This window comes from Neovison vison, chromosome X, assembly GCF_020171115.1.
Source record: "Neovison vison isolate M4711 chromosome X, ASM_NN_V1, whole genome shotgun sequence".
NCBI lineage: Eukaryota > Metazoa > Chordata > Mammalia > Carnivora > Mustelidae > Neogale > Neogale vison.
This window is the reverse complement of record NC_058105.1, coordinates 58,260,727-58,272,478: the sequence shown is the minus strand read 5'-3', so window position 1 is coordinate 58,272,478 and position 11,752 is coordinate 58,260,727. Positions and strand designations below refer to the sequence as shown.

At 35.6% G+C, this 11,752-nt stretch overlaps 1 non-coding gene across 1 annotated transcript; it reads left to right on the top strand.

Annotated features, from left to right (window-relative positions):
- Positions 1-10,682: 10,682 nt before the first annotated feature.
- Positions 10,683-10,824, top strand: LOC122897741. The gene has a single exon (XR_006382605.1). It is a non-coding gene; the product is annotated as a U4 spliceosomal RNA (small nuclear RNA).
- The last annotated feature ends 928 nt before the right edge of the window (positions 10,825-11,752 follow it).

Below are 11,752 nucleotides of genomic sequence, written 5' to 3'. Positions count from 1 at the left end.
GGCTTGAGGCAGCGGCGGCCAAGGCAACAAGCAGGCACGGCAGTCTCAGCGGAGCCCAGAAGCATCACCGCGGCTGCTCCGGCTCCGCGCTGGCCCTGCACACAGCCCAACCCGCTGCACATGCGCCGCAAGCTGCTTGGGCACCGACAGGTCAACCAGGAAATGAAGATGATTTTTTAAAAAAAATTCATGGAAACAAATGAAAATAAAAACACAACTCTTCAAAACCTTTGGGATGCATCAAAGGAGGTCTTAAGAAGAGACTACAATAACAATACAAGCCTTTCTCAAGAAACAAGAAAGGTCTCAAATACACAAGTTGACCCTACACCTAAAGGAGCTGGAGAAAGAACAGCAAATTAAGCCTAAACCCAGCAGGAGAAGAGAAATTTAAAGATCAGAAAAGAAATCGATGGGATAGAAACCAAAAGTACAGTAGAACAGATCAGTGAAACTAGGAGATGGTTCTTTGAAAGAATTAATAAGACTGATAAACACCTGGCCAGATTAGCAAAAAGAAAGAGAAAGGAAAAAATAAATTAAATCATGAATGAAAGAGATCATGAAGAACAGCAAAGAAATACAAACCTGTATAAAAACATATTATGACATACTATACGTCAACAAATTAGGCAATCTGGAAGAAATGGATGCATTCCTACAACATATAAACTACTGAAACAGAAACAAATAGAAAACCTGAACATACCCATAACCAGTAAGGAAACTGAAGCAGTAATCATAATCTCCCAACGAACCATAGTCCAGACCTGGATGTCTTCCCAGGGGAATTCTACCAAACATTGAAAGAAGAGCTAATACCTATTCTTCTGAAGCAGTTTCAAAAAATAGAAATGAAAGGAAAAATTCCTAACTCTTTCTATGAGGCCATGATTACCTTGATCCCAAAATTAGACAAAGAAGCTTCCAAAAAGTGAAATTACAGACCAGTATCCCTTATGAGCACATACACCAAAATTCTCACCAAAATACTAGCCATTAGACTCCAACAGTACATTAAAAGGATTATTCACCATGATCAAGTGGGATTTATTCCTGGGATGCAAGGGTGGTTCAATATCCACAAGTCAATCATCATGATATACCACATTAATAAAAGAAAGGACAAGAACCATATGATCTTCTCAATAGATGCAGAAAAAGCATTTGACAAAGTACAGCATCCTTTCTTGATTAAAACTCTTCACAGTGTAGAGATAGAGGGTACATATCTCAATATCATAAAAGCCATCTATGAAAATCCCACAGCAAATATTATTGTCAATGGGGAAAAATTGAGACTGTTTCCCTTAGGGTCAGGAACATGGCAGGAATGTCCACTCTCACAATGTTGCTCAACATAATACTAGAAGTCCCAGAATAGCAATCAGAAAACAGAAAGAAATAAAAGAGATCCAAATAGGCAAAGAAGAATTCAAACTCTCACTCTTTGCAGATGACATGATACTCTACATGGAAAAAGCAAAAGACTCCACCCCCAAATTGCTAGGACTCATACAGTAATTCTGCAATATGGTAGGATAAAAAAATCAATGGGCAGAATTCGGTTGCATTTCTATACACTAACAATGTGACAGAAGAAAGAGAAATTAAGGAGTTGATCCCATTTACAACTGTGCCCCAAACCATAGGACACGTGAGAATAAACTTAACTAAAGAGGCAAAGGATCTGTATTCAGAAAACTACAGAACACTCATGAAAGAAATTGAGGAAGAAAAAAAATCTGGAAAAAAGTTTGATGCTCATTGATTGGAAGAACAAATATGGTTAAAATGTCTATGCTACCTAGAGCAATCTACACATTCCATGCAATATCTGTGAAAATATCACCAATCTTTTTCACAGGGCTGGAACAAATAATTCCTAAAATTTGTATAGAACAAGGAAAGACCCTGAATACCCAAAGGAATGTTTAAAGAGAAAACCAAAGCTGGGGGCATCACAATGCCCGACTTCAAGCTCTATTACAAAGCTGTAATCATCAAGACAGTATGAAACTGGCACAAAAACAGACACACAAGTCTATGGTCAATTAATCTCCAACAAAGGAGGAAAAAATATCCAGTGGAAAAAAGATAGTCTTTTCCACAAATGGTGTTGGGAAAATTGGTCAGCCACATGCAGAAGAATAAACCTGGACCATTTTTTTACACCATACACAAAAATAGACTCAAAATGGATGAAAGACCTAAATGTGAGACAGGAATCCATCAAAATCCTACAGAATACAGCCAGAAACCTCTGTGCCCTCAGCCACAGGAGCATCTTGCTACATACATCTCCAAAGGCAAGGTAAACAAATACCAAAATGAGCTTTTAGGACTTCATCAAGATATAAACCTTTTTATAAAAAAATTTATTTATTTATTTGACAGACAGAGATCACAAGTAGGTAGAGTGGCAGGCATAAAGAGAGAGAGGGAAGCAGGCTACCCGCTAAGCAGAGAGTCTGATGTGGGGCTCGATCCCAGGACCCTGAGATCATGACCTGAGTCAAAGGCAGAGGCTTAACCTACTGAGCCACTCAGGCGCCCCCAAGATAAAAAACAAACAAACAAACAAACAAACAAAAAAAAAAACTTTTGCACAGGAAACAGTTGATAAAACCAGAAGATAACTGACAGAATGGGAAAAGATATTTGCAAATGCCATATCAGAAAAAAGGCTAGTATCCAAGATCTATAAAGAAATTATCAAACTCAAACCCAAAGAACAAATAATCCAATCAAGAAATGGACAGAAGATATGAACAGACATTTCTACAAAGAAGACATTCAGATGACCAAAAGACACATGAAAAATGCTTAACATCCCTTGGCATCAGGGAAATACAAATCAAATCTGCAGTGAGACACCACCTCACACTGGTCAGAATGGCTAAAATTAACAAGTTAGGAAATGACAGATGTCAGAGAGGATGTGGAGAAAAGGAAACCCTCTTACACTGTTGGTGGGAATGCAAGCTGGTGTAGCAACTCTGGAAAACAGTATGGAGGTTCCTCAAAAAGTTGAAAATAGAGCTACTCTATGACTCAGCAATTGCATTACTGGGTGTTTATCCCAAAGGTATAATTGTAGTGATCCAAAGGGGCATCTGCACACCAGTGTTATAGCAGTTATGTCCAAAATAGCCAAACCGTGGAAAGAACCCAAATATCCATCGACAGATGAATGGATAAAGAAGATGTGGTGTGTACACACACACACACACACACACACAGGAATACTACTAAGTCATCAACAAATAAGGAAATCTTGTCATTTCAATGACATGGATGGAACTGGAAGGTATTACACTAAGCCACATAAGTTATTCAGAGAGAGACAATTTTCATATGCCCTCGCTTATATGTGGAATTTAAGAAACAGAGGATGTTAGGGTCAAATCAAGACAAAATTAGAGAGAGAGATAACCATAAAGACTCTTAATCATAGAAAACAAACAGGGTTGCTCGAGGGAAGGGAGGATAGGACAACTGGGGGATAGACATTAAGGAAGGCATGTGATGTAATGAGCACTGGTGACTTTACATAAGACTGATGATTCACTGACTTCTACCTCAGAAAGAAATAATAAATTATATATTAATTAATTGAATGTAAATTATTTATTAATTAATTGAATGTAAATTTAAAAAAGAAAAAAGATTCTCCCTCTCCTTCTGCCCCTCCCCCACTCCTTCTCTAAAAAAGGATAGAAAAAATAACTAATATTTACTGAATTTTTACTATGTGCCAAATATTCACCTTTGTTTATAAGGAATCTTCTTCTAATTTTTACATCAATTCTCACAATCTTATGAGGTAAAATTACCTTTAAATCTTCATTTTACAAATGAAGAAACTGATGCACAGATTTTCAAAATTTTTCCTATAGTCCCTACAGTGACAAGTGGTCCATGTGAGTTCCCTCCTTCTTTGGCTTAAATATTAGATCTTTATAAGCATGTAAGCTCCTTGAAGATAGGAACTGTCTTGTTCACATCTCTAATGCCAGTGTCTAGAAGTGCCTGGTACTAAATCGTTATTGAATAAATAGGTGAAAAAGAGAGTGAGTGACTGCTTGACTGAATAAATGACTAATACTAGACCTCGGTGCCTCAGGTCTCTAAAGCCTTAATTTATTAATTCAAGAGTTATCTGTCGTCATTATATTTAATTTTTCTCATCCAATTCTATCTTAAACTCATCCTAACTAAGCTTTTGTCCCCACCACTTTCCAAGGAAATGTTTGGTTAAGAACACAAATAATTTTCATATTTTCAAATCCAATAATCAATTATTAGCTGTTATTACACTTGAACTGTCTGTCAAAAGCTTTTGATATGTTGAGCATTCCTTGCATATTTGGTTAAATGTTTTTAGAAAAATGATTTTTGGGGACGCCTGGGTGGCTCAGTTGGTTAAGCAGCTGCCTTCGGCTCAGGTCATGATCCCAGCGTCCTGGGATCAAGTCCCACATCGGGCTCCTTGCTCGGCACGGAGCCTGCTTCTCCCTCTGCCTCTGCCTGCCTCTCTGTCTGCCTGTGCTCGCTCTCTCTCTGACAAATAAATAAATAGAACCGTTAAAAAAAAAAGAAAGAAAAATGATTTTTGAATAAATTTAAAACAGTTGAAAATGTTTACTTTGAAACTTCTTCTAGGTAAGATGTAGCAAACACATGTTTCCTTCTATTACCTACCAAACTCAAGTATAAAACATGGAGAGACTTCATGGAAAGCTGAGAACTGTGAAAAGTAAATGTCAGCAAAAAGGTCAAGGAAGAAAACCAAAATTCAATGTACCAGTACACCAGGGGTTAATTTATCCCCTTTTCCCCCTCCATTATTCCGTGACCTTAACTGGATATAACTTGAAACCCAAAAGTGAGTACTGGGGTTCCAAGGATAGAGAGACATGATGAATCCACTAGTTCTGGCTGGGAGAGAGGAAAAAGGAGATTTTCTAAAGCTCAAGAGGGTAAGGGAAAACACTATTTATTTGTTCTTTTCTCTCACTCTTCTTCATTCAGTTGACCCAACCAAGTCAAGTGTATATTCAAACAAAATATCTACATACTCCATAGGATATAAACAAGATCTATAGTATCAGTGTATTACTCAAAATGTACAGGACACAAACCAAAGTATTCAACACATGAAAATCCATGGAAAATCTCAATTTACATGAGAAAAAATAATCAACAGATGCTAATGATGAGATGATAAAGATGTTGGAAATATCTAACAAGACTTTAAAGTAACTATGACAAAAAAGTTGCTCAAATAAATTATTGTGCTCATTTGTTTTCTTTCTTAAATTCCACATATGAATGAAATCATATGGTATTTGTCTTTGACTGGCTTATTTTGCTTAGCATTATACTCTCTAGCTCCAACCATTTCAAGTGGCAATATTTAAGTCTTTTTTTTTAGCTGAATATATATATCTATATCTATCTATCATCTATATCTATAGTATATAACATTTTCTTTTTTTAATTATTATTTTTTTCAATTTATTTATTTTCAGAAAAGCATTATTCATTATTTTTTCACCACACCCAGTGCTCCATACAAGCCGTGCCCTCTATAATACCCACCACCTGGTACCCCAACCTCCCACCCCCCCCACCAGTTCAAACCCCTCAGATTGTTTTTCAGAGTCCATAGTCTCTCATGGTTCACCTCCCCTTCCAATTTACCCAAATTCCCTTCTCCTCTCTAACACCCCTTGTCCTCCATGCTTATATAACATTTTCTATACCCATTCATCTATTGGTGGACACTTGGGCCACTTCCATAATATGGCTATTATAAATGATGCTGCTATAAACATAGGGGGTATGCATCCTTTTGAATTAGTGTTTTTTGAGTAAATAGTACTTTTGGGTAAAAAGTAGTGTGATCTCTGGATGGTAGGGTAGATCCTATTTTTAGCTTTTCGCGGAACTTCCATATTGTTTTCTACAGTGGCTACACCAGATTGCATTCTCACCAACAGTGTAAGAGGGTTCCCTTTTTTTTTCTTTTTTAAAGACTTTTTTTTTTATTTTTTTCAGAGAATACAGAAGCATGGAGAGTTGCAAGCAGAACAGGCAGAGCAGGCAGAGGGAGAGCAGGCTCCCTGCTGAGCAAGGAGCCTGATGTGGGACTCAATCCCAGGACACTCCCAGCTGAAGGCAGACACTTAACCAACTGAGCCACCCAGGCATCCCAGGGTTCCCTTTTCTTCATATCCTCATCCATATTTGTTTCATATATATATATATATATATATATATATATATATATTATTTTAGCCATTCTGACAAGTGTGAGGTGCTATCTCATTATAGTTTTGATTTTCATTTCCCTGATGATGGGTGATGTTGAGCATCTTTTCATGTGTCTGTTGACCATCTGACACATACATAGAATTTAAGAAACAAAACAAATGAGCAAGGTAAAAAAAGAGAGAGAGACAGACAGACAGACAAATCAAGAAACAGACTCTTAACTATAGAGAACCAACAGGTGGTTACCAAAGGGGAGGTGGATGGAAAGGGTGAACAGGTGATGAGATTAAGGAGAGTGCCCTTGTGTTCAGCACTGGATGATGTCTGGGACTGTTGAATCACTATAGGTAATATAACACTGTATGTTAAATCTACTGGAATTGAAATAATAAAAAGCAATCATGAACACTACTGAATCAAATATTAAAATAAAGTATCAACAGTGAAATAGAACATATAAAGCCGAACCAAATGGAAATTTTAGAACCTAACAATATAATAACCAAAAAATCTAAAACCCCTAAGACCCTACTTTCTGAATTTAACAACAGAATAGATATGACAGAAGAAGTTGGTGACTTTAAGTTAGTCCAGTAGAAATTATCCAATCTGAACAATAAAAAGAAAGAAGATTAAAGAAATGAATAAAGCCTCAGGAGACTGGGGCACAACAAAATGTCTCAACTTTATATAGTCAAAGTCTCAGAAGGACTGGAAAATGATTATGGGATAAAAGAGTATTCAAAGAAATAATGGTTGAAAATGTCCCTAATTTGGCAAATTATTTGATATAAATATACAAAGAAAAAGCTGAATGTGTTCCAAACAGTAAATCCAAAGAAATCCAAGCTCAGATACATTGTCATCAAACTACTTAATACTAAAGACAAATTGAAAACAAAAATTTAAAAAATATATATTTACAGTAATTCAAAAAAATGAAATACTTATGCATGAATATAACAAAACCTGTATGGAATCTGAATGCTAAGAACTAAAGAATGCTGATGAAATCACCCACGGAGACTCAAATAAATGGACATACTGTGTTATATATATTAGAAGAATGGAAGTAGTAAAAAAAAAATGTCAGTTTTCCTTAGAGATCAAAGGATTCACACAATATCAATCAAAATGCCAGCACAAATTTTTAAAGATATAGACAAGGTGATACTAAAATGAACAAGAATAACTAGTACAATTCTGAAAAAAAAACTGGAAGAATTATACTACCCTATTTTAGGAATTACTAAAAAGCTAAAGTAATCAAGTCAGTGTTGTATAGGTGAAGGGATAGATACACATTGATCTATGGAACCTAGTAAATAGGACAGATATAGATCTCCATGAATATGGCCATTTGATTTTTTACAAAGGCACAAAATATCACTGAAGAGAGGACAGTCTTTTTAACAAATGTTGTTCGACATTGATAAGCATAAAAATGAACCACAACCTACATCACACACTTTATACAAAGACTAACTCAAAATAGATCATATATGTAAATGTAAAGCCTAAAAAGATAAAACTTTTAGAAAAAAAATAGAACATGTTTATGAGCTAAAAGTAGGCAAATAATTCTTTTTTTTTCTGGCAAAGAAGTCATAAAATACATACCATATCACAATCTATTTAAGAAAAAATTGATAATTTAAACTTTATCAGAATTAAAAACTTTGCTTTGCTGTATGTATGGTATACTATAGTGTATAGTATATGCAAAAGAAAATATATATATATATATAAAAGAAAATCCCAGGCGATAATAGCTTAAAAAAAAAAAAACAGCATACCTGTTAAAGGACTTGCTTCCCAATACATGTTTTTAAAGCTCTGAAATTCAACAATAGGGAAACGACCAAAGTAAAAGATGGAAAAAGAAACTGGACAGACACTTCACCAGAAGTTATAGCAAATGAGCACATAAAAAGATGTTTAACATCATTAACTAGCAGACAAATGCAAATTAACACCACAATGTGGTATTAATATATAACTATTAGACCAGCTAAAGCAAAAAATAGTTACAATACTAAATGCTGGTGAGGAGACAGAAAAACTGATTAGAGGTTTCAGATGATGAGAGCTCAAACTCCTTTACAATTTTTCTATCAGTCTTTCATTTTACGTTTCACCTATCTGTCATCATTGTCTGAACCAGTTACTTCAACAGGTTACTACAACCAGTAAGTTTGTAAAATGGTGATTTTCCACATTTATTATACAGTTATTAATTTTATTTCTTCTAAAGAACTTCCTTTCTTCAAGTTAGGGCTCTTCAATTGTCCTCAAATAGTTTGTAGAAGAAAAGTAGAATTAAAATACTGAGTTCTTCTTCCTTTAATTGTTCATTGTTGAGTAAGAAGTTGATATTTTATTCACTTCAAATGGTATCTAATGAGGTTTTTCTTTGGAAGTGAGGGGGATCTCTATCTCTCTTTCTGTATTCCTAATAATCTCATGATTTTTATATATTCCATGTGTTTCAGTTACTTCCAATTAATATTGTTTGTTTGATGCCTTTGTGTACTTTTAACATGCTTCCCTTAGTCTTTTCTGTTTTGCTCACTGACACAATTTATCTTATTTATTTCCTGCCTCAAATCTGGAATTAGCTCTTCTCCCCCTCTCCCCCAAGAAGTCCTGATACTTTTTATGTAGAATAATATTTAAAGACCATTTGTTCATCATTTTGTATTTTTTTTAACAGAAGAAAATTTGTATTCTCAATGTTGATTTAAGTTAGTTTTATTATACTGTTACTTAAACAACAGTGGAACTATGTATAGATAAATGCCTTGGGCTTATGGTGTTTATATAATTATAAAGCCAAAACAATAAACAATAAAACTAATATATTCACAGCATTAAAGTTAGGCATTATATTATTTTGCTGAAACTAAATTACAGTTCACAACATGTGACTCCACAATGGCATGTTGAGTGCAGCTTGTCTTGTGTGCTTTGGGATGGCTCATTTCTTACCACTTTTTTCTAACTACCAAGAAACTGTATTATGTACAGCACACCTGGTATAGGACCATATAATTTACAAAATCTGACTCCTTCATTTCAAATCAACCTCAACAATTGAAGTGGTACTATCTGGTGACAATGTACTTGCAAATACAAACACAAATATGAGTGTTGATAATGCATAATAGGGTTCAGTTATAAGGTGACCTTCTAGATGACCCAGAATATGCTCATGTTAATTTAGAGTATTTCTTTATGAGATGGTCAAGTTATAGTTAAAGAATGAAGGCTGAGTTTTTATGTAAGAGGTTGAGATTAAAGGAAATATAGCTGACAACAAACTGTGATTCCAGAGGCATATGAGGAAGAAGAGACAGCAATATGTGACGTCTAAATGTACCACAGCAAGACACTATTAGTTGGCTAAGATTAGTGGGTGAAGTAGAAGTAGTAAAGTGAGCAAACTACAAAACAAAGAAAGCTACAAATCAAGAAGAGTTTATAGCACCTAATTAATATTATTGGTCTTGTTGCTACTATGAAACTGCAAAAATGCTGAAGTCTAGATATGAAAACACTATTCAAAATAATAGTACAGCCATCCTTAAGATAGCATTCAATTTACTCCTCTAAATAAATACTGATCAAATATTTAAAAGACGTATGCTGAATGGTCTTTCACATTGTTGCCCAGCTGGGATTCCCACAAGTCTCTTTCTGTCCTTGTGTGGGTGTCATCCTTGACTGCTAATGGAAGTTGACAGCATTGTTTAAGCAGGAGAGTGAGATAATCAATTTTCTTTGTTTTGTTATGCAAGTGACTCTGTGGTGGTGTAGGCTATACTGTAAAAGTTACCAAGGGGAGTAAAGAGATACTTGTCGCAGAGAAATGAGTCAGGAAGCTGTTCTGCAGTCTCATTTGTTAAGAACCTCGAGTAAAATGAAAATGGAGTGAGGAAGCTCGGTTTGAGATATTTTTCACATTTGGTGATTTCTGATTTCATGATTTGATGAGCAAATGAATACAGAATAACTAGTTAGGAAAGTATTGCAGTAATGCAAGTAAGAAGGGATGTAAACCTGAACAAGGTAATGATATTAGGAATGGGGAAAAAAAAAAGAAAAAAGGATGAGGATCCTGGGTGCCTCAGTCAGTTGATCATCTGCCTTTGGGATCCAGTTCTGCATAGGGCTCTCTGCTCAGCGGGGAGCCTGCTTCTCCCTCTCCATCTATCTGCCTGTTGCTCTCCCTGCTTGTACTCTCTCTCTCTCTCCCAAATAAAGAAATAAAATCTTTTTTTTTAAAGGATAAATTCCGTAGATATTAAGGAAGTAGAATTCTCAGGACATTTTTATGGCTCCAATGATTCAAGAAAGAAAAAAGAGCAAGGATGATCTTCAGGTTTTAAAAATTATCTACCACAAGCTTTGCACAGTGGCAGTATCATAGCCAATGAGGTTTATCCGAGGCGCGATTATTGCTAATTAAAAATTATCTACCACAATTCTTCACAAAGGTGATTGACATTAAAAACCCCATATCTTTCTTAGCTTTCTTCCATCAGAGTCCCATTGGAATAGTCTCTGGGAGAAGACATTTCCAGTAGTATTTACTAGAGTAGTCAATATAGAAGCACGTCTACATGGAGATACACTCATAAGTCTACGGCCAAACCACCCTGAACGCGCCCGATCTCGTCTGATCTCGGAAGCTAAGCAGGGTCGGGCCTGGTTAGTACTTGGATGGGAGATACACTCATAAAAATGCCTTCTTCATTTAGGAGGGAAAACAAAAATGTAGCACCTACAGGGGTTGGCAAACTATGGCCCACAGGCCAAATTTGGAGCACTGCCTATATTTTTAATGGCCTGTGACTAAAAACAGTTTTGACATTTTTAGTAGTGGAAAATAATTGAAAGAAAAATAATTTCTCATGACACATTAAGATGATATAAAGTTCAAATGTCAGTGTCCACAAATAAAAGTTCTACTGGAACACACCCATGCTCATTTGTGTACATACTATGTGTACAAGCAGTCTTTGTTTGGGGCTACAACTGCAGACTTGAATATTTGTTTCAGAGACCCTAGAGCCCTCAAAGCCTGAAATATTTACTACCTGGTCCTGTACAGAAAAAGTCGCTGACTCCTGGTCCACTCTGAGCCAGGGACTGTGCCTAGGGCTTTCACATCATGTGCCCTCTAATTTTGTCGAATCCTTTAATGGTCTATTAGGTCATAGGGAACTGGAGAAATTAGCTAATTAAGAACAGTGATAGGTTTTATTTGTAAAATATTCTAATTATTTAGACAAAGGTAATGAGTCACCTTTCATTTATTTTTTAGGATGGTATTCTTTCCCTGCTTTAACACTGCTCTTCAGTCCAAATGCTTACAGTACTAAAGCTAAATTTTCAGATTATAAAGCCTTTTGCCTTTTAGTCACATCTCATCTCTCTCTTCCTACTTATCACCACTGAATTTCTCACTGTT